Consider the following 26,777-nt stretch of genomic DNA (forward strand, 5'->3'; position numbering starts at 1 on the left):
CGCTTAACTTGGCAACAAGTTCCGGCATGATCAGTTCTGATAGTAGGTGACCCACCGCTATGTCAAGGTTAAGGGAAAGCAAGCATGGGGACAACAGTGAACAGATGCTCAGTTCTTCAACAAGGACTTGGAAGTGAAGATCGGGAGTGAAGGTGTTCAGACCAAAAACATCAGTCAAAGTTAGTAGAAGTCAGAGTCAATAAGCAATAGCAGTTAAAGGCTAGTAGAAGTCCAAGGAGGAAGGATGATAGAGTGTCCACCCCATCATCAAGTTTAGCAGAAGGGAATGTCACATGCACGCCCGTGCCATGACTAACCTTTTGTAGGAACAATCTTAATCCTTGATTAGTGAAGGAGTTAGGACAGCATATAGTGTCAGCATCAATGGCAGAAACATCAACATAAGCATCAGCAATATCATAATCAGCACCATTATCTTCATCATCAGCATCAGGACCATCATCTTGGTTTACAGCCTCATCATTATAGGCAGCCCATCCAGCACTTGGGAGGTCACAAGGAAACAGCCTGTCGGCTGGCTGTTGGCCTTGTGCAGCAGACAGCCATGGGCTACAGATAGGGACAGCCGGTGTGGGCAGCATCAGAAGATGAGCGCAGCAAAGAAAACATTATTTCAAGCATTTTTCCCACCCAAGCTGGCCGACAGCAGGCATATTGGCCAGCATAATTTAGTATTCAGTTTAAAATCAGCATGCAGTTCATTCATCGTTCATTCCATAAGTAGTAGAGCATATGTAGAAGGGGCCTAGGTGTTGGGGCTGACCATAGCTCTCTCTCCTATCTTAATCTTAAGTTAATTAGCATCAATGTTCTTAATCATGCTTAGGGCTGTGGATCAGTACAGCAAGGCTTCCGTGCATGCAACAAAGTTCGCATGTTAAGAACCGAACAGCACGAGCAAGGCTACCGACAACACCAGAGAGGCTCCAAAGAGCAGCAGCTGGGCATTGGCCATGGGAAGAGCACACGAAAGACATGTGAGGATGGAATTTGGGCAGGCAACAAGCAAGCGACAACAAGCCAAATCTAGGCCAGCCAACAACTGTATGAAAGAGGAGTCATTTTTATGAGGTTATTTTGGCTTTTTTGCTGGTACCCTGGCCCACCACCAGCATGGAGCAGCCGACTAGCAATTGACCTGCAAGTTCAAGACATCATTTATCTTGTAATAAATAGACCCCTCCTCCCCTCTTTTCAATCAAGAAATCAATCAACTTGCAAGAGACAACGTTTGGGCTCATGCAATGATTTCTAGCATTCAATCTAATTGTTGATCTCTTGTAACTTCCAAACAACCATTTGTGTATGTGGACTTGGGCTTTCAAAGTTAGTATAAGTTACTTCCTAAGATAGTGATTCTTCGTGTCTTGTATTGCACTTCTTCCTCTGTTCTCACTTTCACAGCACTGGCACTAGTAGCTCTACAAAACATGTACATGGCCACCCACACACATACCAAACTTAACAAAAACCCAAGCGCAATCTTGACTCCATGACAGCTTTCTCACAAAGCCTCGAATCGTGAACTCCATCATGTAAGACTGCTATGACACCCACTCTTCATGCCATTAGCACCCAAGAATAGGTGCACATTCATGAATAGAGATATGTCACCATAGTAGAATAAATCTTGATAGATAAACCATAAAACCGAGTTTCTATCAATTCTCCAGACATGAAGAATTGACTTCATCATGAAGGCTAGCACAATAACACGCATGCACAGACCCCAGTATATATAAATATGTGTATCTGTATGTAAACATAAGATATACGAGCATGGTAGACTAACTCTTAATAGATTAAACATCAAACCGAGTTTCTATCCCTTCTCCACTCCAGAAGTTAGGAGCTGACTTAGCCATTAACCATAAGATATGCCAACATACTAGACTAAATCTTAATGGATAAACCATCAAACCAAGTTTCTATCCCTTCTCAAGAAGTTAGGAGCTGACTTGGCCATGAAGAAGGCTAGCACTTAAGAAGACACACACACACATGTACGTATGTATATGTATACATATGTGTATATAAACATAGCATTTATATACATGTATATGTAAGTATATATATGGGGTAAAGGGACTGATAAGTGTAAGGGTACCAAACAGTTGAATTACCCTCCCTTCACTTGTCACATGCAAATACCAAAACTTTATCATTTTAATCTCGCAACAGCTCAATATTGTAGTGGATTTGTTGAGAAACCATCTAAGCTATACTAAACTCCCCCTCGAGAGTAACTTGGTAGATAGGTTTAGAGTGCTTATTGAGATAAAACTTACAGCCATCTCTTGAAAATGATATCCTTGTAAGGTTGTAAACAAAACACAAAAAAATGAAGTTCAAAAGATTTATTTGACGTTTAGTCTGGTGTCACTATAATGGCCACTGTGTATGTATGTAGCGCCATGTGCATGTGTGCGCACGTGAGTGAATGAGTGAGATTCCCACAAGACACCTACCTCAATATATGCGTAATGGAGTAAAATTACACCCAATTCTTCACCACACCCTGAACAACTTTAGGACTATGAAAACCCCCGAGTAAAGTGCCTCCCAGTTGAGGGGATGACATGTAGTGCTGTGTTTCCACAATTCCCAAGGAATGACTAGCATTGAAAGCACATAACCAATGAGATTTTTTCCATTATCTTAGCATGGAAGGACAATTTAACCATTAAAGAGAAGGATATGAAGGGTTGAATAACACATTCGAATCGAATGGGTTGAACAACAGATCGAATAGAATTTGAGACAATTATGAGAAGGAAGGCAATAATGTTGCCTTCTGAGTCACCTCGAGCATGGAAAAAGCCAAGTTGGGAATGGATCCTTGGACCCATGCAGTGATACCTAAGTTTGAAATTACTCTATACGATGCCATAAAAATACCTCCTTAAAGGGGAAAGATGAAGATCTACTCAAAACAGTTCAAGTGCGAAAAATAAAGGAGTGACTACATTACAAATACACTGAGAAAACTTCAAGGAGGAGGACAAGACACAAGAATCAGAGCAAGTCACCATACAAGCTGACTTAGACACTGGCACACTATAATGCCCCCTATTTCAATGGTAATAAAACAAGAAACCTCTGCCTTACAAAGTTTTGCATGACTCCATACATAAGGATGAGAGCAGCAACAAAATGCCTTACTATCTACAGAGGAACAGAGATGCAGACACCCATAACAGATTGTGTTGCCTAAGATGTAGAAAAAGCTACAAACTTACTGGATAAAGCCTGTGGCGGCGCAGGTGCGGATGCTCTGGCTCCATCCATCCTGACAAGGCAACAGTCCCAGGGTAGCACATATTGTAAAACTCCACTGCTGCGGAACTCGCCAGCCGACCAAATCAGGGTTTAGAAGTAGGGTTAGGGCTAGGGTTATGTTTAAGATTACCCAGCATGTGCCCAGATGCGGCTAGAGTTTGCGGAAAATGCAGCCTTGCGGTTTAGGGTTTGCAGTACAGTGAAGCCCTTTAGAGTTAACATTAGGGCTTTCCGTACAGTAAAGCCCTTTAGAGTTAACCCTAACGTTGTAGTTCCTCACGGCCGATTGAGATCGGCGTCTCCGCTCGGCGCATCAACGCCGAGCGAAGGTATGGTGCCCCAATCTTCATCTGCGGGCGGCTCAGGGGGCTCGTTCAGGCCAGAGAAACCCCCAGAGCCGGAGCCAAAACCGCCGCCTCCAAAACCACCACCGCCCATGGGGCGCGGGGGCCGATTGGATGCCCGGTCAACTCTGATCACGCGGCCGTCGAGTGTGTGGCCGTTGAGCTTGGCGAGGGCGGCCTCGGCGTCCTCCTCCTTGTAGTAGGTGATAAAGCCGAAGCCGCGGGAGCGCCCCGTCTCGCGGTCCAGGATGATTTTGGTGTCCATGACCTCCCCGTGGACGGCGAACGCTTCGCGCAGCCCTTCCTCTGTGGTGCGAAACGAGATGCCACCCACAAACAGCTTGGCCCCCTCCGAGAAGCTACGCGACACTGTCATGGACGAAGGGGCGGAAAAAAGCTTGCTGCTGAGTGCTTGTGAGACTCCTCTGAGCAGTAGGCGCCTGCTGGCCTGCGCCATCGTCGCCGCCTCTTCTTCCTCCTCAGACAAACACTTGAAGACCTACAAATGCATTATGGTTCAAAGACCTACAAATGCATTATCGTTCAAAGACCTAAAAATGCACATGCATTATGGTTCAAAGACCTACAAATGCATTATGGTTCAAAGACCTAAAAATGCACATGCATTAGGAGCATTCTGGGAAGGTGGATTATCCATCGCTCAAAACACACACCCCCATCGCGTAGCTTGATGGCATCGAACCCGAATCTTCGCAATGGAACCCAACTGTTCTACCAACTCAGCTACGCGCATGCGGGCAGCATTGATAGATATATATTTATTTATTTCCTTATTTATTACTTGGAGGTTGGAAGGCAAGGCCAAAATTGCCTCAACTCTTTTCAAGCCTACGTTTTTAAGAGCATGATCAAGTACACCCGTGTTTTATGTGATTACTTGTAACTCTAGTTGCCCCACTCCCATGCGCATGGGTTTACATCAAACCAGGAGTTGTGTAACTCAGGTTAAATCCTATTAGTTGTGTAACTCAGGTTAAATCCTATTAGTTTTAGAATTTTCTTTTCTATTTATTTTTAATGCATGGCTCCCCTTTGAGCTCTTAGAGAGCTTATTAACATGCCATAAGCATACATAACTCTTAGAGAGCTTATTAACATGCCATAAGCATACATAACTCTTTTGAGCTCCATATAGCATGGATAGTTCTATGCATAAGAGCTATTATGCATGTGTAAGAACTCTATGCATAGATATAAGTATAGAGCTCTACGCATACATAAGAGCTCTTGTGCATGCATATAGCATAGTATATAGAGCTCTATTCTTTATGCATAGAGAGCACTACTCTTTACGCATACATAAGAGCTCTTGTGCATGCATAGAGAGCACTACTCTTTATGCATAAGAGCATAGTATATAGAGCTCTATTCTTTATGCATAAGAGCATATACTTCATAGAGCTCTACAAATAAGAGCTTAGTGCATAAGAGCATATACTTCATAGAGCTCTATAAATAAGAGCTCTTATGCATAGAGACTTATGCTCTATATATAAGAGACAAGATCTCTATGAATAAGAGCACTTATGCATAAAGACTTGAGCTCTATAAATAAGAACATAGCGCATAGAGACTTGAGCTCTATGCATAAGAGACAAGAGCTTTATGAATAAGAGCTTTTATGCATGCATAGAGTTCTATTATCTATACATAAGAGCATGGAGCATAGAGCATAGATCTCTCTTCAAAGCTCTCTTAATACATACATAAAGCTTTTCTTGTTCTTGCGTTAACTTTTAAAAAATTTTCTTCTTCTTAGTAGGGCACTCATTTGAATTCTTTTGCATTACAAGGCCAACCTCAACTTCTCATTCAGTAAGAGATCTCAACTCTCATTCATTGAACTTATGGAAACAAATGAGCAAATAAAGTACACAAACTAGTGTATACAAGTCAAAGTTCATTAAATGTCATCCTTCTGAGAGAGAGAGAGAGAGAGAGAGAGAGAGAGAGAGAGAGAGAGAGAGACTTCCATTTAATCAAGAGTTATAAAGGCTATGCATGAGATGGTCTTGGACCCATATCTTTGTGTTATTAGGAAGTCTTCCATGTACAACCTTAGGGTTGAACTTTAAACCACTCTCTTCTTCTCCTTCTTTGTGTCCTTATCCTTTGCTTTAAACCACTCTTGTCCAATAATTTTTAGACTTACAATCCCAGACCCCTTGCAAGAAATGCTATTGCATGTTACACTTCTTCTACCTAGTGCTTCTTCATTACCATGCAAATTATGTTTGGTTCATTGATAGAAGTCCTCACAATTTTACTAACTCTTCTCTTGTCCAAAGAGATTGATGGTTCTAGTGACCATTAATGTACATAGTAAAGTTAGCTTAAAGCGTAACTCAATGTTTCTCACCTCTCTATATGAGATCTTTGTGGGATAAATAAAACATCTTCTTTTGTTGATCATTTATTAGAATGCATGATGATAGTATTGTTTGTTCAGCTTTGAAAACTATGGATATGTTTTTTGTAAACAAGAATGTGATCTTATTTGGTGTGCTCTTAAATACAACATAAATTTAATAATGAGATGGATTCGTATTTGAGTAAGAACATGTTTGTATTGCTTGACGACAGTGTTTTGTTATTGACTTTTGTTGTTCTTTACAACAAGTAGCTGAAAACTTCAAAATGAGATGGATTTATATTTGAGTAGGAACACGTTTGTATTACTTTTGTTGTTCTTTATAACAAGTAGCTAAAAACTTCAAAATGAGATGGATTTATATTTGAGTAGGAACACGTTTGTATTACTTTTGTTGTTCTTTATAACAAGTAGCTGAAAACTTCAAAATGAGATGGGTTTATATTTGAGTAGGAACACGTTTGTATTGCTTTTGATGAAAGTGTTTGACTTCTATTGTTCTTCATAACAAGTAGCTAAAATCTTAAGGAAATGACTACTAAAGTCATGGATTTGACTTTGGATAGGGGGATCCATCTCTTCTAAAGTATTTGGTTAGTGATGAGGATTAGCAAGATGGTTTGAGTTTAGGGTTTTTCTAAAGTGTGTGAATGCACCCTAAACCCTAGAGGTGCAAGATATTATCTTGAGAGTTATGGAAAGATAAGATTGCCACATAATATATTGCGTGAATGGTGAGAGCCACATAAAAGAATGTGGAAAAGGGATTGCCACATGGTATGATGATGTGTAAAGGAGGTTGAGCTAGAGGCTATCTATATTAGAAGCCTTTTATTGTATGATTTATAACATATTGTAAATACAAAGTGTTGAGTGTGCCTATCTTGTCTACCTTTCATTAGTGTGCAATTAGCATTATGGAGTTTCTTGATTACTATGAGCCTCCTTAAGCATATGGTTAATATGTGATTAGTACTAGGCTTAGAACAATTCTCACTTTCTTAACATGATATCAGAGCAAGGTTTAGCTAAGCCTAGATTGGGTGTGTTTATTTTTAGAATGTTGATGTATGTTACGGTTTGTGTATTTAAAAAAATTATAACACATTCATTATCTTAGGGAGAGCAATTTGCATGAGATTGAGTCTTTTTAATGGTTCATTAGAAACTTGGAGGTCTCTTGAAGCTGTTCTCATAAAGTCAAGGAAAGCAAATTTAAACATTATGAAGGCTACCATTATCAAGTTCAAGTGGAGTTTTCGCATCCTTATGGATGTAAATGGAGTCACCGTCTACATAAATGAAGCTTCCACTATCATGGAATTGTAAGAAGGTACTTTGTCAAGTATTTTGCCTCAAATTTTTTGGACTAAGCATAAGGGAATGCTCAAATTGAAAGGGTTTCTATATGTGATAGTATGGAAGAATCCCATGGCTCTTGCTTGTAGTAGGCAATAATAGATATGAAGGTGCACACTTGTCCAAATGGGGGTAAGTATGTACAGGCTTGTTAAGAAACATGGATTAAGGCTAGGCTAGGCTAAGGTGGATTAAAGAAAATGCTAAGGGGCAAGTATGTACGGGCTTGTTAAGAAACATGGATTAAGGCTAGGCTAGACTAAGGTGGATTAAAGAAAATGCTAACATGATTAAAAGATCATGAACAAGATTGAAAATTAACTTTAAAAAAGGAATAATATGCAACCAAATGGACTTATTTGAATTGCTTGTGATGATTAGATTGATTTGGAAGTGTATGAGAAGGTACACCCTTGGGCTTGAACATCAATGTGGGATAAGTCCCTTTGCTCATATGTCTTCATGCTAGGCTTTGAACTTGCTCACTCCCTATCTCTTGCTTGTGCTCTATGGCGCTACATTTCTCATCACGCCCCCTTGGTGCCGTTTTCTTAGGCTATTGCAAGGTGGTAAGTTGCGAGTTTTACAACATATTTTCACCCCCCCCCCCTCATTTCTAACTTGGCTGGGTAACTCAAAGGCTCTTTGGCTTGGTTACTCTCTAGCTCAGAGGTTACTTTAGAGATGGTCGGGTTGATTTTCACTCCCCCATGGTGCTACTTGGCTACTCTCTAGTACTCGAGTGTTTTACATTTGCATATCAATTTGCTTACTCATTTGGTGGCTTTTACAACATATGATTTTGGTTAGGGTAATGGTTGGTAGCTCAATGTTGCTTAGTCCTGCCACTTACTTTTGAGATCTCCTTGCTTTTTCTTGATGAAGATTCCTTGTTGCTTCCTTCATTCTTCATGTCGATGTTGTGTCCTTCTTCACATTGTTGAATGCTTACTCGCTCTTGGTCTTTGCTCTTTGGCTTGACTCTTGGCTCTTGGACATCTCCTTTGACGTGGACCTAGTTCTTCTTGCTACTACCACTTTGTGCTGAGTGCTTTGATTCTTCTTCCTTAAGTGTCATTTGTGCTTCATTACATATGCTTTCCTACGTGAGTACCATGCATGTGGTCATCTCATAAACTTATGCTTTATGCATGCTTAGACTTGATGTGTTTGCACCTTTGCTTAGATTATGCACACGCAAGCTCACATACTCATTTGGTTGTGACATTTTTAAAAGGGTTTTTCACTCATACATACAGTTACATGCTCATTTGGTCGCTTTTAAAAAGGTTTTTAATTATGCATTTTTTTCGATGTGAGACGAGCCCTTTAATGATGGTCTAGTTAAGAACTCGTGTAAACACACATTTTGACAAAGATGTATTTGATGCAAGCATGCTATAAGTTTTACAATTTAATGACAAATGTGATGATGCTGCCCAAACTTGTTGAAGCCGAAGTGCTTATTGTTGATGTCATTTTGATATGTTATTCAACGTTCTTCTTCAACTATGCTTCCCTTAATTAGACCATGCCATCAACTATCAGCAACATCCTCTGAGGCAGCACCTCCTCCCCGTTGATGTTCTCAGCACACATCGAAGTTCAACATCTCACGTTAGCTTGCCACTTTTGCATAGTTACAGCTCACAGGCAGCCAATGTCATCGCGTTTTTCATCTCCGCACGGTGCGCTCAAGTGGCCAAAATATTGGGCAAGGAGATTTCATGAAGGATTTTCTTCAAGTCCTCCTCATTAAGCTAATTTTGACATGTCTTGCTGATTTTGACTTGATTTCTTGATTCGACAGTCTTGCTAATTTTGACTGCCCCGGTGGTTGAATCCAACATGTCTTGTTGATTCCAAATGATTTTGATATGTCTTACTGGTTTCATCTAGTAGTTGATTCACTTCAGTTGATTCTGTCCTATTGATTCTGCCATGCTAATACTGACCTGTTGATTTTTTACTAATTTCGAATAGTCCACCTCATTCTGAACTCACCTTGGCTTTCTTCATGACTTATAAGTAACGTCCACTAGTAGTGAGAGTGTGGCTAAAGTCATTAACATTTTGTCTTTTGAGAGTGAAAACTCATCATTATCTTCAGTCACAACCAACCCTTCAAATCTCCACCGAGCACCTCTAGGAGAGAGGTTGCCCATTAGAAGAAAAATTAATAGAGCTTCTAGAAAACTCTAGAATCCAAAGAACCCTTGGTATTATGAAGAAGGCATTAAAATTAATAGAGCTTCTAGAAAACTCTAGAATCCAAAGAACCCTTGGTATTATGAAGAAGGCATTAAAATAGGTATCATTCCTTATCTTGCATTAAACCTACATTTTTATAGGACAAGGGATATGAAAGAAGATATGGGATATTGGCTTTCTTGTGGAGATTACTTTAAGTGGTCATAATTATTTAGTTTAAACACTTGTGTTTTTTTAGTTGTACTTATGAAGCATTAGACACTGCCCTTGCTCTTGCAAGAGGTAAGACCTTTAAAGAGAATGTGGGAGAGAGAGAGAGAGAGAGAGAGAGAGAGAGAGAGAGATGGCTGAATTTTCCCTGCAAGCAAACACACAAGACACAAGAGAGATAGATGGCTGAATTTTCCCTGCAAGCAAACACACGACACAAGAGAGATATATGGCTGAATTTTCTTCTATCTTCTTCTCTTCTCTACAATTGTATAACTAAGAGATAAGAGTACATACATAAAGGGAAAGTACTCTCCTACAACAACATACAAAGTAGTCAGTATATAGTGTGAACCCGGTCACACAGCCTGTCATCCACTAGTGGCATATCAACCATAATCGCACCAACCGTGCCAGTGACATTAGTGTGGAAGCTATCACCCAGGCAGGTCATCAATGTCCGTCTCGTAGCACTAGTTGAGCTCGATATCTCAACACTCCCCCTCAAGCTCAACTCCACACATTGCACTCCAAGTAAGCTCCTAAACCTGTGGAGCTTCTTTGTGCCTAATGCCTTCGTGAGTGAAGATGTCAGCCACCTGTGGAGCTTCTTTGTGCCTAATGCCTTTGTGAGTGAAGATGTCAGCCACCTGATCCTCTGTGGTGACATATACCAGATCTACATCACTTGCTAGAACATTCTCCCTCACAAAGTGATAGTGCACCTTAATGTTATTCGTTCTAGCATGGTATACTGGGTTACTGGCCACAATAAATGATAACTTCCCTATCCACACCCATATCACCAAGTAGCTTCTGAAACCAAGCTACCTCACAAGCTGCCATAGCAGCACCCTTGTACTCTACCTCTGTACTCTCGACAAGGCAACTATTGGCTGGCTTCTTACTACTCCAACTCAGCAGCACTCCCAAATGAGAACATAAAACCACTGGTAGATCTGCATACCATGCTTGGACAATATGTCCAATCCATATTACCTCTGCACAATAACAAAATTCCATGAGGTGATCTCACCACCTCTATGCCCAAAAAATATTGTAGCTCACCCAGATCCTTCATCTCAAACTTTTGCTTCAAAAGCCTCTTGACATCATGTATGTCAACATCATTATCACCAGTGATAGTCAAGTCATCCACATACATGACTAATAGCATGATCCCTCTATATGTCTTTTTCACATAAAGTGAAAAAAATCCGCATTAGATATCTGAAATCCAATGGTAACAAGATACTCCCTGATCTTGTTTGACCATGCTCTGGGCGCCTGCTTCAAGCCATACAAGGCTTTGCGTAGCCTGCACACAAAATCTAGGTGTACATCACTCTCATAACTTGGTGGCTACATCATGTAAACTTCTTCTTGCGAATCACCATGCAAGAAGATATTCTTTACATCCAGTTGATGTAAATACCAACCCTTTGCTCTACAGCCATAGCAATGACAGCTCTCACCATTCCCATTCTTGCAAACGAGGCTGAATGTCTCTTCATAGTCAATGCCATAAGTCTACGTATAGCCAATCTTGCCTTACACCTACTCACTGAAGCATCAGCGTTATTCTTGACTTTATACACCCACTTACATCTAATTGCCTTCTTTTCCTTAGGCAAAGGCACTAACTCCCATGTTGCATCTGAATCCAATGTTGCCATCTCCTCATTCATGGCATCTTCCCATTTCTTATTTCCAAGTGCCTGCTCAAAACAAGTGGGCTCTAATTTGTGTATTTCTTTAACCATGTAAGCATAATGATAGGCTGTATATCTATCATATCTCAACCTATCAATAGGGTACCTAATCCTTGTAGACCTACGTACACCTAGATTACTGCTAGGTGTCCTTAAAACAACCCTCGTTCTCCTTACTTTAAGAGTAACCACCACAAATGGAATGCCAAGATCCTCGTTAAGGCTTTTCTTAGAGCCACTAGAGTCACCATCCACATATGAGTGACCTGTTGAATGATAAATCATGCACAAAAGGTTGATCTACCTTTTCCTTCCCTTTGCGTGATACATGTGTACCTACATCTATCCTCAACCTACCTGAGCATGGGCTAACAATGGATCCACTGCTAGAGGACTCTCAGGGTCCACTAGCACCTGCGAATGTTGATCTACATGTGATGTGGCATTAGCACTTCTTACATCTGCATCTTCTATTGCCTTCACTACTAGTGCATACCAGCTACTCATCTCGTTAAAGACAATATCTCTGCTTACTCGCATCTCACGAGTGGTAGGTTTATAACATCTATAACCTTTTTGCTCCATAACATAACCAATAAAGACACATTTCTCTGCCTTTGAATCCAACTTGGTTCTCACTTTTCATCAGGAACATGCACATATGCAATACACCCAAACACTTTCAAGTGAGACATCTGGTCTTATGCCTGTAAACTTCTATTTAGGCATCATACCATGAACAACTGCAATAGGTGTCCTTTTCATAATATACACAGCAGTTGATACTGCTTATGTGGTATATTCTTTTCAGCCATCAAGGCACGTGCCACTTCCACAATGTGCATGTTTTTTCTTTCTACAACACCATTCTATTGCGGAGTGTACCTAAATGTAAACTATCTCTTGATTCCCTGATTTCTCAGGAAATCGTTGAACTCATTGGAGAAATATTCTCTCCCACCATCTGATCTCAGGAATTTTATTTGCATGCTTTTTTCCTTCTTGACCAAGGCTTTAAATCTTTAAACACCTCACTTTGGTCCTCAGAAAGTAAACCCATACTTTCCTAGTGTGGTCATCAATGAATGTAACATAATTGGTAAATCATGTTTGGCCTACTTACCAAGCTGGCATGCTTCACATACTTTGTGCATACCATCAACATTAAACTTTGGCAAACCTATATTTTGGGCCTGTATAGACTTTACTCGTTGTACATTAACATGACCAATGTACTTGTGCCATATGTCAATATCTACAATGACACTTGTTCCATGCGTAAACATGGTTGTCTTTACTTTAGGCATGTTCACATCCAAAGTAAACATGGTTGTCTTTACTTTAGGCACGTTCACATCCAAAGTAAACATCCTGCCATTTCTATTACCCTTGCAACCAAGTGACACTGATTTTTTAAGTCTTCCATAAAACATTCTTGAGGATTAAACCTCACTTGCAAACCCTAATCAACCGTCTGTCCAATAGAAACCATGTTCTTTGTAATATTTAGAACATGAAGTATATCTACAAGTACTTCATTTTGCCATCCTTCATAGACAATGACACTACCAACATACGCAATGGGATGCGTAGTATCATCACCTATTTCTACATAACCTAGTTTTCCCATTTTTTACATGTCTCTAAACCACTTAGCATGGTTGGTCATGTGATTAGAGGCACCATGTATCTTGAGATCCTAGCACATCTCTTGTTATGGAACTGAGCAAGTGCTGCATCACAAACAACTGCCCAGTTCTATCATCACCTCCCTGTTTACTAGATGATGCATAGTTGCCTTGCTATAACTTTCCACTTTTAATGTCATTCTGCTTTTATAGCAGTTCTTTGCCATGTGCCTTGGTTTTCCACAGTAATAGCACTCTGCTATTTGCATTCTGATTGCTTTGCCAACCACCTCGGCCTCTTTGGCTCCCCCTGACTCTAGATTGGCCTCTTCCACCTGTGTATGATTTCTGCTGTGAATCATTGGACTCTTGTCCAGAATTTTGATTTCCTTGTTGGCCACCACCTTGGCCTTGAACACGACCTCTACCTCTGCCTCTACTTGAAATTCGAGTAGAAGGCCTGTTTTGATGTGTTCTTGATTTGTGAAGAACAATCCTCACCTAAAGACTTTTCTTCTATGATCAGCATAGACACCAAGTGCCAAAAGTTGGGAATATTCTCCCTGACTGCAATGGAGGTCTTGAATGGCTTGAACTCTTTGCCAAGCCCATTTAAATAGACACTTACCAAGTCATCATCTTCCACCGATACATTGATAGACCCAAGGGATTCAACAATGCCCTTGATCTTTAAACCATACTCATTGACAGACATGCTTTTCCTTTCCACAATATGTAGCTCTTGTTTTAACTGCAATTTTCTTATCTTTGTGTTGGTCTGGAACATTTGCACCAGGTTTTGCCACCCAATTGCTAGAGTGTTGGCATCTTGTATGTGTCCTAGCATCATATCTGTGACACTAATTGAAAGCCAATACATGACTTTCCTTGAAACTTGGTTCCAATCCTTGAATACCTTTATGTCTACTGGAGTGGCATTCTCTTCAGACAACTTAGGAGGCTCCTCATTTTCTCCTTTGACATAGTCCCAAATTCCTTTACCCATAAGGAAATTGATCATTATGAACTTCTAGGCATGGAAGTTGTTCTTATCCAGCTTCTAACTAAAAATCTAATTAATTTCCTCACTAGACATGTTTTCCTACAACAATAATTTTTATATGTAACCTGTAATACAATAGTATCTTCTCTACAGCGGTACTTCAGCACAACCTGTAGGTCACCAAATCTAACCAAAGTGCATGTACATACACCCAATGTCAATAATACATGTGCAAACACTATCTGCATTCCTAAATGCACTGTTGCACTGCAATAACCAGGTTTCGACTAGAGACATTTCTCAACCAGAACTTCTTGAAACTGTCAAAAATACCTTACAGTGATAGAGCGGAGACCAAAACGTGAATTTGGCCCGCAGAACATCAGTATAGGATGCTACGTACCACACAAGAACCTCCAAGCCTACAAAGACAGCTCCTCACAAACACACACACATATATATATATAAACGAGGCAACCAACACTCTTCCAACCACCCCCCATGCTAATCATTAGACCCCCCCTCGTTGTTTTCTTCTTTGCAAGTGTTGTGATGGCTTGTCTTCTCCTCCCCATCGGCGGCCAACCATCACAACTTCTTCACTATTTTTTTTCGCCACCGGCCAACTATCGTGAATGCAAGCCTTATCTTTTTCCTCCCACCAGTCGGCCATGCTATCTAGTCATGTCTTTTTCCTCTACGTTGGCATTGACTCCCTCTCAAGCACATTGTTTCAGAGCCCCCCTTGTACTCCTATAAATCCATCCTCCCTATGGCTAGTGAGACACGGCTTGACCTCACTCCCTCCATTTCGTCCCTCATAGCTCTCCCCTTTCTTTTGCCAAGCAACCATAATTTTCAAGCTTCACGATTTGGCTTCACCTATTTATCTATTTTACCTTCTTTGTGTTGTCGGAGTAATCTCACTTCAAGGGACTTCATTGATTTCAATTTCTCATCGGATTTATTAGCACACAATGGCCAACTGTAATGAGAGAGCCACCTCCACAAGTGGATTAGACCACTAGTAGTGATGATACAACAAGAAGGTTACCTACTCAAAGCACCAGAGTGACCTCCTCAAGAAGCCTTTGAGCTCTCTGTCCCTCGGCGATGCCCAAGTGTCCCTCATTATCTTCTTTGTCATTGACAATCTCGTCGAGTTTTCTAGTCCCAAATATGGTGGAGGATGCTCCTTGAATGATCGTAGTTGATGGTGAGGGAGAATTCAACTTGTAGCCGTGTGAGGATGCAAATCCAATGAGAGGGAGAATTCAACTTGCAACCAGGAGGATGCAAATCCAATGCCTCTCACGATGAGTTTAAACACGTGATGGTGAGATGTAAGAAGTCAAGCGAGAAGGTAGTCTATGCGTACTATAATTATCGACTACTACCGATTGGATCAGGTTAGTCCTTTCCCCTATATATGGACTAGCCAGCACAAGTATGTCAATTAAAACTCCAAATCCTTTTCAGAATTAGTTCAATGAATTGGAAGCGTAATTTAAGTCGATTCCTATTTTTGAAAAGTAAGCCAAGAAAAACTTTGGAAAAGACCCTTGTTGGTCAAAACCTCGGTTTTAACTAACAAAAAGATGCCAAATGAAATCTTCACCCAAGTTAACCATCTTTGGTTATGGCCAGAGTTGGGAATAACTATCTGTATTTGGTTTAACCCATAGCAAAAGTAATATTTGTACCCTCGATGGATTAAATTATCCTCGAGCCTATGAGAACTCCCATAATGTAGGATCTTGCTTGAGGATCACTACTTTCTTCATTGTCTCACACATGCCATGAGTGCCAAGTTAAGATGTTAAATGTTAACCATTTATTAAAATTAGATTTTTTTGCTGTATATTATAGAAAAGTGATCTTTCTTCATATAGAAAGGAGACTATCTTATATGGGATTCTCTATCTTGGTTTTATAAAGATGTTGATAAAACATGGTCTCAAAATGTGAATGATGATGATGATGAATTTGTGAACTAGAGAACTTTCCCTAGGGTAACCATTCCGATGAGATCGGTTTAGGATAACCATTCTGATGTGATATGTTTAGTGATCAATATGGAGAAACCGGGTACTCCCCACTCGGGGCAATCAACTCTAGACATACTTGGAATAGAGATCAGGGCAACCAACTTCATTGGTAACCCACCACGAGGTGGGGCAAGGGTTTTTTCTAGTAGTTACAAGCCTAAGTTGGAAAGGTCTTTCATAGTAGCAACAAGAAGAGGGTGAAGGGGACACTTCTCATTCTACTATGTGAGTGATTTTTCACCACGATGGGTGTAAGCTCTAGATTGTTTTTTGTGACTCGGTGAGCCAAGGGATTGGAGATGGATGAAACTTGGGACGCCGAAGGTTTGAAATTATAATTATTTTTATGATGAATTTCTTTCTTGTGTAGGCTAACTTGATTGGAAAAGAATGTATTCATTAAGGGATAAAGGAACCTATGCACAAGGATAAATAAATGAATCATGTTATAACTTGCATCAGTGAAACAATGTGCCTAGTAATTTAGGTAAACCTCATAGATGAACGGTTCTAGAGTCACTGTGCGAAGCGAGTGGTTGGGTGGACTTGATGAGTCCGGTGTTTCCTTACAAGATACTAGAAACCAAAAAGAGATCCTTGACATTTTGGTAAGACCCCCAACCCTATGAAGATTGCTTATTATAAATCGGATCGTCCAGGAGAGGCACCGATGAGATAGCTCCCCTGGAATTGATCTTACCACGAGTGAGATGCCCCCCTACTATCCCTAGTGATAGGATGGGTGGTATCTTATAATACCAATGTGTTTAGTGTTTATATTTGAGGTATTTCATTTAATAGTTGAGAGTGTGTTTTCAATTATAATAGGTGTACTGTAATTTTTTTAAAAGAATGTATACACCATGAGATATGGTATCTATATTCACAAAAACCATGCATACATACCTAAACGTTTAACCCTATGCATGCAAATGATATGGAGTTTTTCTTAGGAGTGAGGTCCATGGAGGAAGTGACTATGATGTCCTAATAAGGATCTAAAGAAAATTAGATACACAATTCCAAGCCTAAAGGAAACATGCACAATAATAAAAATGACAAAAGGGAGTAAAATATTGGAAGTGGATGAATTAAAGAGCTTTGAATCAATGGCTTCCTAGGTGTGACTCCCCTGCTCCCTCTTTCTTACAATCACCCCTATCCATGGACTCCCTCTTCCTACATCCCTCTTCCTACAGTATCTCCCCTTGACCAAACCCTACAAGAAGCGACTTGGTTGTAACACATGGGAAGGCCCCCAATATCCCAACCCTTGGACCTCTCTTCTTTGAGCTCCCTCACCGACATGCCCAAGTTCATGTAAGGAAGACTACTCCAAATCTTCTTCTGAAGAAGTTTAAGAAAGAAGAGAAGAAGAAACCATCCTTCTCTCTAATGTGCCTCTCCTAAGTTTTTTACTCCTATCTTGAAGAAGATGGCTAGGGTGAAGGAGGTTCTCATAGCCCTAAAAATTTAGATAAAGATACATTGCCTAGACATCATATTCCAAAAACTACAAGAGGTATCTCTATCTTTATTTCCCCTTCGATTATAAACCTAGCAATAGAAGCATGCATGAATAAGATTCCTGTTTACGCTATGTGTGCTTGTTGTTGGGTGAGGAACACTTATTCCTAGTGGTAGAACAAAAGAGACATGTATCGATCATTGCTATAATTACGATTGTTGGGTTACTTGTTGGTCATGGATAGCTTGGGATAAACCTTAACATCAAATGTTTAAAGCATTATGGCATTAGACATGGTTTGACCACTTCCTATGGGAGAAAACCTTGAGATTCTTGGTCATGCTTGTTCTCCTTCACTAGAGTTATGCCTAAAATAGGGCCATTGAATTCCTTCTTCATAAAATTTAGGACGCTATATTTACAAAGCCAATTAGTGCATCCAAAGCATAAAGGATTGTGGTGGCTCCTATTTCCAGGTGGTCCATTGTTCCTTCACTCATGTTAGTGTTTCACTAACTCATTTCTTCCCACCAAATCTCCTCACTTAAGGTTTATTCGAAGGAATCTAATGCTCTTAATAGGGAAGCACTCTCCTGGATGCTCATTTCGTCCCAAAGCTCCTCGTGCTTGAGGTGGATTCAAAGGAATCTAACGTTCTTAATAGGGAAGTACTCTACTGGTCATTTTGCTGGGATCAAAAAAGGTTTAATAGTTTTGAGAAAGTGTGGTTTGATACACTATAGTGGATTTTATTGTCATTTCTAATAACAATTAGTCCAAATCAGGTTCGCGTCATCAACGATCTCTAGTGCCTCTAGTGCAAGCTAGAAATGGTTTCAGACGCATGTTTTTTTTGCTTCTAGGCTCATGTGTCTAGGTTCATGCCTCTAGACTCATGTCTCTAGGTTCATCTCTCTAGGTTCATGCATTTAGACTCATGTCTCTAGGCTTATGTATGTAGGCTCATAGTTTGGAGGTTCATGTGTCCAGTTTCATGTCTCTAGACTCATGTCTCAAGATTCACGCCTCATGTTTCGAGGCTCATGTCTATAGGCTCATGTCATTTTTTAACGAACTTGGCTCACATACTTCTCTTTCATGAAATAAGCCTTCTTGGGGAACATAAATCTAGAAACTAGGCCTAAGACAAGGTTGGTCTAGACTCACATCTCTAGACTCACTGGTAGGGTTAGTCTAGACTCATGTCTATAGGCTTATATATGTAATCTCATATCATTTTTATATGAACTTATCTCATGTACTTCCCTTTTATGAAATAAGCCTACTTAGGAAACATAAATCTAGAAACTAGGCTTATGAGGGTTGGTGTACACTTATTGGGTAATAATTGTATCCTAACCTAGGAATTAAGCCTATTGAGATAGGGCTAGTGTACACTTATTGGGTAATAATTGTGTCCTAACCTAGGAACTAGGCCTATTAATAGGTCTAGTGTACACTTTTATTGGATAATAATCTAGGAACTAGGCCTATTAATAGGGCTAGTGTACACTTATTGGATAATAATCTAGGAACTAGGCCTATGCCAAGGCTATTGTACATTTATTAGATAATAATCTAGGAACTAAGCCTGACAGGGTTGGTGTGCACTTATTATGTAATAATTATACTTTAATTTCCCATAAGAGAAGGAAAATAATTTTCCTTGGAATTATAGCTACTGGTACAGATTGTATGATAGAAAAACCTTCCAAGGATAAGAGTAGGTATGTCCGTATGAGTTTTTATAATAGAAATAATTATTCCTTACAATGTTAGGTTACGTACCTCTAATCTCATATCTCTAGGGTAATGTCTATAGGCTCATGTGTCTTAACTCATAACTCACATATCCAAACTCATGCTCGCATCCCCAGGATCATTACTCATGTGTCCAAACTCATAGCTCACATATCCAAACTCATGGCTCACATCTCCAGGCTCATTACTCATGTGTCCAAGATCACGTTGGAAGGAGAAATTGGCAAACCCCAAACTCATGTACAGGACTGGCCAAGGCATGTGTATCTGGCCTTCATACACTTAGGTGTTCTTACATTGTGTATGTGTTGGAGTAGTAGTAGGAGCCTCTATATGCTAGATAATAGGGGTGTAACAATGATCAACTAGTACACTTGCATTGTGGATTTGAATGATGCATCAACTCATCTTTGTATATATAGCATGTTTCTTGTTGCACAATGTGTGTGTGTGTGTGTGTGTGTGCAATGGGCTCAAGGGATGATAACTATTCATGTATCAATTCTCCCATGACATTATACTGTTGGTCTCCCTATGGGTGATGGCATCCAAAGACCTTTTATTACACTCAAGCATTGGACATGGTGATGGAGTTGTCTTGAAGTGCTAATGTCACTTGCTCTAAATAAGGTGTTGGCATTAAACATGGAACCTTATGGTGGGACATTGGGGTGAGGTGATGGTCTTATGGTGGCCTCAGACAAGTGGTATGGTGTGAAATCGGGCTAGTACTTTTGAAATTTCAATAACATAGTAATAAGGTTTTAAACCTTAGTGTAGTATGAAGAGGAGTACGCTAGCCAATGACCACATTGCAGGGGCAGATATGGCAGTGTGATGGCGTCCTCATGCGCGATATGAGAAATGAAAGAGATGGGGAGAAAATGGGCTGGCCATGTAATTGCTAGCCAATTGCAGTAAATGGGAATGGATGGCATGGTAGGGGTCTTTGTGGACAAGTCAGAGCAGCATGGAAAGCTAGAGTTGATCAAGAAGATGTTGGAAAGGGATTGAGCAATGGCCCATGTGGCTGGTAGTAGGCAAGGCACCAACTCCAAGTATAGGTGGCATGGATCTGATCATCGATAGGAATAGGAGCCTTCTCAAGCACATGATGGCGTGGCATGGCACACGATGTAATGATAGTCACATGGCCACTTCCAAATAAGGCATGGGCTGATTGACCCTTCATGATGAAGTACACTATAAAAAGAGGTGTGGGGGAGATCGTGAGGGAGAATGGAAGAGTGGAGACCAAAGAAAACACGACTGGAATTGGGGGTGAGAAGAAGGGAGAGAAGAGTGTGGGGGAGATGCTGCTGGACTAAGAAGAGAAGCTCGTGGTACTATTGGAGGACCATAATGTGGTGAAGACCTTGAAGACCATAGAGGACCTATGAAGCCTTCAACCTCTTGAGGAGCTAAGTGGTAGCTGTGATCAAGAATCCATGCTATTTCCTTTGTGTATTGAGTCCATCTATACTCAATACTCATGAGGTCCAAGAGTGTGTGTTGAGAAGCACCTATACTCTGATCTTGAGCCATTTTTCTCTTTGTTATTGGTTGTGTGTGATTATGTCTTGGCTTTATTGAAAGTATTTTGGAATTTTATTGATGAGCAAGTCTAAAATCCTTGCTGTATATCCAGACACCAAATCTTGTTAAAAATCATTTAGTTGTTCCCTTGTGTGAGTGGGATTATCAGATCGTGTGTGTAACCCATCGGTATGTGAGCCCCTTGAAGTTTTGAAGCTACTTTTCTCTTCAAGTTGAGCATTGGTCTTGGGTATAGGGTGTGGCTAGGTGTTGTGGTTTCATTGGTGCTCAATGGTGTACGATTGGGTTTGCTATAGAGGTCCTACAAGTTTCCCAAGGTGGTAATTCCAGGCTTATGTCTTGCCCTGGTTGTAATCCCTTGGCAATAATCCCAAGTCGAAGAGCATTGGTTGTAGTTGTGGTGTGTTTTTGAAACTTGCTAATATTGGCTTAATACTTTCCTGAGTTCAATGGGTTGTCTAACAAATATGTGAATAGGTTCCTTGGAAAGATGGAGTTTATTGCATTTCTAAAAGGCAAAGACGATTTGAGCATGCTATTGAAGATCCTTCCTTTCTATTTGCAATTTCTATTTGCAAGGTGAGGCAAGGTGGTTTGACGGCTATGCTACATCCTTGAGAAAGATTGTTCTTCCAATGCAACTAGATTATTGTAGTGTTAAGTTGGTTCTGTTGCCACTCGATTCAAAAGAGTGAAAGCACCCGAAGCAGTTTAGTGTGAGATAGTAGATCTCCATCAAGGACATGACCAGCCGTCCTCGCCGGCAAAGTCTATGTAGCGGATTTCTCAAAGTTGTGGAGTTGGTGTGGATAGAATCTTGGTAACGAGGCTCCCCCTTCAATGCTAAAGAAAGAGAGATTCGTTGTTGCTAGTTTGAGGATACCACTTTTGCGAGTAAAGGGGCACTTAAAAATGCCTTGCACTTTTGAAGATGCAGTGAAGATTGCTCAACAAAAGGAATGGAAAATATTTAAGCTGGGCTTAATCAACATATCTTCCTTGAAAGAGAAGCCTATGTTCCGACTGCATATGTATACTATGTTACCATCTGGCGTGTGTCACTTTGCCAGGTGGATCAAATAATGTCTTCCCAATTGATATAGACAGTGTGGTGGTATAGGTGTATTTCATAATGTTACTACATGTACTTCCTTGAAGCTTAATGAGCCTAGAAATGTAGACAGCTACATATGTACTGAGCATGAAGAACTTCTTTCACCAAATGATGTATGTTTCCAAGGGCCTTCCAAAGAATACCTCGCTCAAGGAAACCTTGAGGAAACACCAAAAATTCATTCTACTTGTGAAGACATGTCTTATCAAGGAGACAATGAAGAGGATTCCATAGTGTTAAGTCATGAAGAGGAGAAGCATATCATCTCCTTTACTCGGGAAGAGGATAAGGAGTCATGGTGGGGAGTGGAACAAGGTGATAACTCAAGCAATACATGGGATGACTTTGTGGAAATGGTGCATGATGCTAAGGAGGAGTTGCTAGGCTATGATGAGGAGGCTTCCATGAAGGCTTTTAAAGACCAAAAGGGGATTAGGAGTTCACAAGGAAGATTGGTGGAGGATGAGAATGAGGAGGATATGAGATCCGCTATTGGTGACCATGTTTTTTCAATACTTGCAAGTGATGATGATGAAGGTTCTAGTGTATTTCCTTTGAACCCCGATGCTTGCATGAGTAGAGAAGAAGCTTTGTGTCATGGGGAAGATCCAAAGTTTCTTGCTCCAATGGCTCTTACCTCTAAAGTACCAAAGCATACCTATAGGTACAGAGGTGCATGGGATCTTTAGTGGAACTCCAACAACAAGTGCTAGAGAGTGGGAGCCGGATGTTTGTGAACTAGAAAAGTTACATATTTGTCTTTTTGGTCAAGGAAAGGGAAGGAAACTTCAAGCTTTATAGGGACCCAAAGTGTTTAATCCAAGAGGATGGATTCACTCAGATTCCTATTCAGAGCATGTTTGTGAAGAAGCATCTCAAGCACTCTTGTATGTCAAGGAGGAAGAAGAAGAAGATTTGGATTACCAGGCACAGAATGGGTGTGTTGGTAATGAATGGAATGAGTTTATGAATTTTGATGTTCCTTATGAAGACCAAAGTGTGGCAATGTCATGTGTCTTAACTAAAGATCATGCAGGTTACATCAAAACCAATGAAGGACATGTTTTGCATGAGCAAAGGAATGAGGTTTTTGACTCAAGTTTGCCTCAAGCCACTTTGCAACAAGAAAAAGATGTAGGTGCAGAAGTGATTCTTTTTCACCATACAAACATCCCTACTACTTTGAGCATAAGATGGCTAGATGATGGACTATGGTTGGTGCTTGATGATGATGAGCTTGAATTGGGTATGTTCCTTACCTTCTATGATGACAAACTAAAGTATGTATCCTTCAATGGAGAACCAATTTTTGAGATTGTTGTTGCTCGAGCATCATTGACTTCTCTTCTTGATTCTAGGGATTCCTATGATGCACTCTTATTATCTACAGGATGAAGTTTACTTGGCTTTGATCAATGAGGGCTACTAGACATGAATGTCTCAGTAGGCTACGGGGCGGACATTCATGTCCAACAGTCTAACTTTAAAAGTCAAGTATACTTCATCATGTCGACAATAAAAGTGCATCATAGGAATCCCTAGAATCAAGAAGAGAAGTTGATGATGCTCGAGTAATAGCAATCTCAAAATCTAGTCCTCCATCAAAGGATACATACTTTAGTTTGTCATCATAGGTAAGGAACGTACCCAATTCAATCATCATCAAGCACCACACTCCATCATCTAGCCATCTTATGCCTAAAGAAGTAGGGGTGTTTGGATGGTGAAAAAGAATCACTTTTGCATCTGTGTCTTCTTCTTACAAAGTGGCTTGAGGCAAACTTGAGTCAGAACCCTCATTCCTTTGCTCGTTGCTAAACATGTCCTTCATTGGCTTTGATGTGACGCATGATCCACAGTAAAGACACATGGCATTGCAACACTTTGATCTTTAGAAGGAACATCCTTGTCTGATAAATCCTCTTCATACACAAGTTGCTTGAACTCATCCCACTCATTGCCAACACACCCATCCTATGCCTGATATTCCAAAGCTTCTTCTTCCTCCTGCTTGACATACAAGAGTGCTTGAGATGCTTCTTCACAAACATGCTCTGAATAGGCATCTAAGTCTATGTGGTCTTCATCACAAGTGTCATTATTATAGCTGGCGATAAATGGCTGATGGTCTCAAGAAATACATCATCATCTTCATGCTAAGACATATACTATTCTTCATAGACATAACATAAATTCATCACTATTTGACCCGAATGACTCTACATCCTTGTCAGAGATCCTATTGTCACATAAAGCACACAGAGGGGTTATTCCCTCCACATCACCCTCATAGGCATCCTTGTCAGAGATCCTATTGTCACATAAAGCACATAGAGGGGTTATTCCCTCCACATCACCCTCATAGGCATCTTAAGAACATAATTGAATGGGCCAATATTCTTGGGATCACCAATGTTTTCTTACATATAGACCCCTTCACATACTTGCACATCATGCACACTTTTAACCTCGTGATGTTCTTCTATATTTGCACCTGACACAACATGAGAATTAAAGAGACTTGTAAATGGCATTAGCATAGGAGTTGGACTCCATAGAGGCAATGATGTTTTCTTGTGTTTGAGTAGGGAAATAAGACCAAGCTTTTGCATTTTCCATTCCTTCCTCCTAGCAAGCCGGACAACTTCTCTAAAAGCAGGAGGGTTCTTCAATTCCACCTTAAGTCTAAGATTTGACCTAACACCAGTTATGAAGAATTCCTTTTTTAGCATCTCCGGAGAGCTTTCACTCTCCCAGATCCTCTTTCCATTGACTCCAAAGCTTCAACAAGCCTATAGCATAATCTTTAACATCTTGGTCCTCTCCTTGGAAGCCAGGAGCTCATGCCATATTGCCTAGGGGTCTTTTCTTCTAGTGAACTGAGACACACAAGAGCCACCTTAGCATCATGGTAGTTCAGTTGTACCAAAGCCGTAGCCACCTCAAACGATGCAACATAGCTTTATTGTAAAAATCAAATGTAAATTGCCATGGCTATTTAGCGGGTCCGCACATTTAAAAGCCGTGGTCAAATAATATTTGTGTGTGAGTTTTCTCAAATTTTGGAAGGTTGGAGAATACTTTTTGATGCTATTTAGTTACAAAAATGAAATATCTTTGGACCTTAGCCAAAAAGATGTACTTAATTTTTAATAATATCAAGAAAAGAAGAAGAAAGAGTTGGCTAAGGAGGTTATGCACGACTCCTTTATGTACATGCTTCTTCTTCTTTCTCTCTCTCTTGGTTGGCACAACTCTTGCTTTGGACCTTAGCCAAAAAGATGTACTCAATTTTTAATAATATCAAGAAAATGAAATGTCTTTGGACCTTAGCCAAAAAGATGTACTCAATTTTTAATACTATCAAGAAAAGAAGAAGAAAGAGTTGGCTAAGGAGGTTATGCACGACTCCTTTATGTGCATGCTTCTTCTTCTTTCTCTCTCTCTTGGTTGGCATAACTCTTGCTTTCTATCTTCTTGTGCTTTCTATTTTTGGTTTGGTTTTTGGTGGGTTTTAATACATTTTAGACTTGAGGGTGTCATAAATAGTCCTACTTATCAATAATGGTTGTTATACAAGTAATTAAATATTTATTGACTATGTTTTGATGGATTTTCATGCTTCTAAGATGCCAATTCAATAATATATGAAAAAATATGAAATAGATGAATAGAAATTGACTATCCCACTTTAATCCACCCTAATGGACCTCAATGCCCATATTTTCAAAGTGGATTTCACTTTTGATCACAATTACTAAGCTATTCCTTGGTTCAAAGTAATGAAATCTAACCTCTTATACTCCAGTTTCATATAAATCACTAACAAATCGAGGTTTTTCCCTTCCAATAGATAAAACTAGAATACCCTAATGTAAAAAAATTTGAATCAAAATCAAACACAAGTAAACATATCCAATGACTCCAAAATTGTATGTTATTTTCAAAGTATGACCTCCTAATAAACACTGTGGATAATACTGTGCTCCCAACAATAGCTTAGAATGGATGACTAAATTAACCTAAGACTTAGGCTAGTTCTCGATAGTTGCACTAAATATGTTCAAGTCAAGAGCTTATTTTAGCCTTGCCGAAGAATATGTCATTGGGTCTTGCCTTAGAGCTGTGAACTATAACTTCTCTATGTGGATGCACTAGCTCGTCATCCATCATCAATGTCCTCTCACTCCATTGTCAAACTAGAATGCTTCTTTGCCAAAAGGGGTAAAGGGAGAGTTCTTTATACCTAGATGGAGGAAAAATAAGTGGTCTTCACGATGGTTCTCTCACAAAAGGCAAGGAATAAAGGGGAAGCTAATAGAAGAAGACAACCTATAACCAAACCTATTTAGCATTATCCATCAAGCAAACCTATTTAGCATTATCCATCAACCAAACCTATTTAGCATTATCCATCAAGCAATTAAGATTCAATAATATACAAGTAAGAAAGAAGAGAGGAGTAGAACTAATAAGTAAACTATTACAAGGGAGTTGTTATGTATTTCTTATTGTAAAAAATGACATATATAAATGACTAGCTTTACATGGCTTCTACTAGTCTTATATATAAATGACTAGCTTTACATGGCTTCTACTAGTCTTATATATAAATGACTAGCTTTACATGGCCTCTACTAGTCTTAAGTAACTATGTACACAAATTTCAT

At 39.9% G+C, this 26,777-nt stretch overlaps 1 pseudogene across 1 annotated transcript; it reads right to left on the reverse strand.

Annotated features, from left to right (window-relative positions):
* Positions 1-2,975: 2,975 nt before the first annotated feature.
* LOC147619126 (glycine-rich RNA-binding protein 3, mitochondrial pseudogene) lies at positions 2,976-4,192 on the reverse strand (annotated as a pseudogene). Its single transcript, XR_015262028.1, has one exon. The product of XR_015262028.1 is annotated as a glycine-rich RNA-binding protein 3, mitochondrial pseudogene (transcript).
* Between the last annotated feature and the right edge of the window lie 22,585 nt (positions 4,193-26,777).

The sequence above is a fragment of the Cibotium barometz genome, chromosome 34 (genome assembly GCF_041138505.1).
Source record: "Cibotium barometz isolate CiBa-2024 chromosome 34, ASM4113850v1, whole genome shotgun sequence".
Taxonomy (NCBI): domain Eukaryota; kingdom Viridiplantae; phylum Streptophyta; class Polypodiopsida; order Cyatheales; family Cibotiaceae; genus Cibotium; species Cibotium barometz.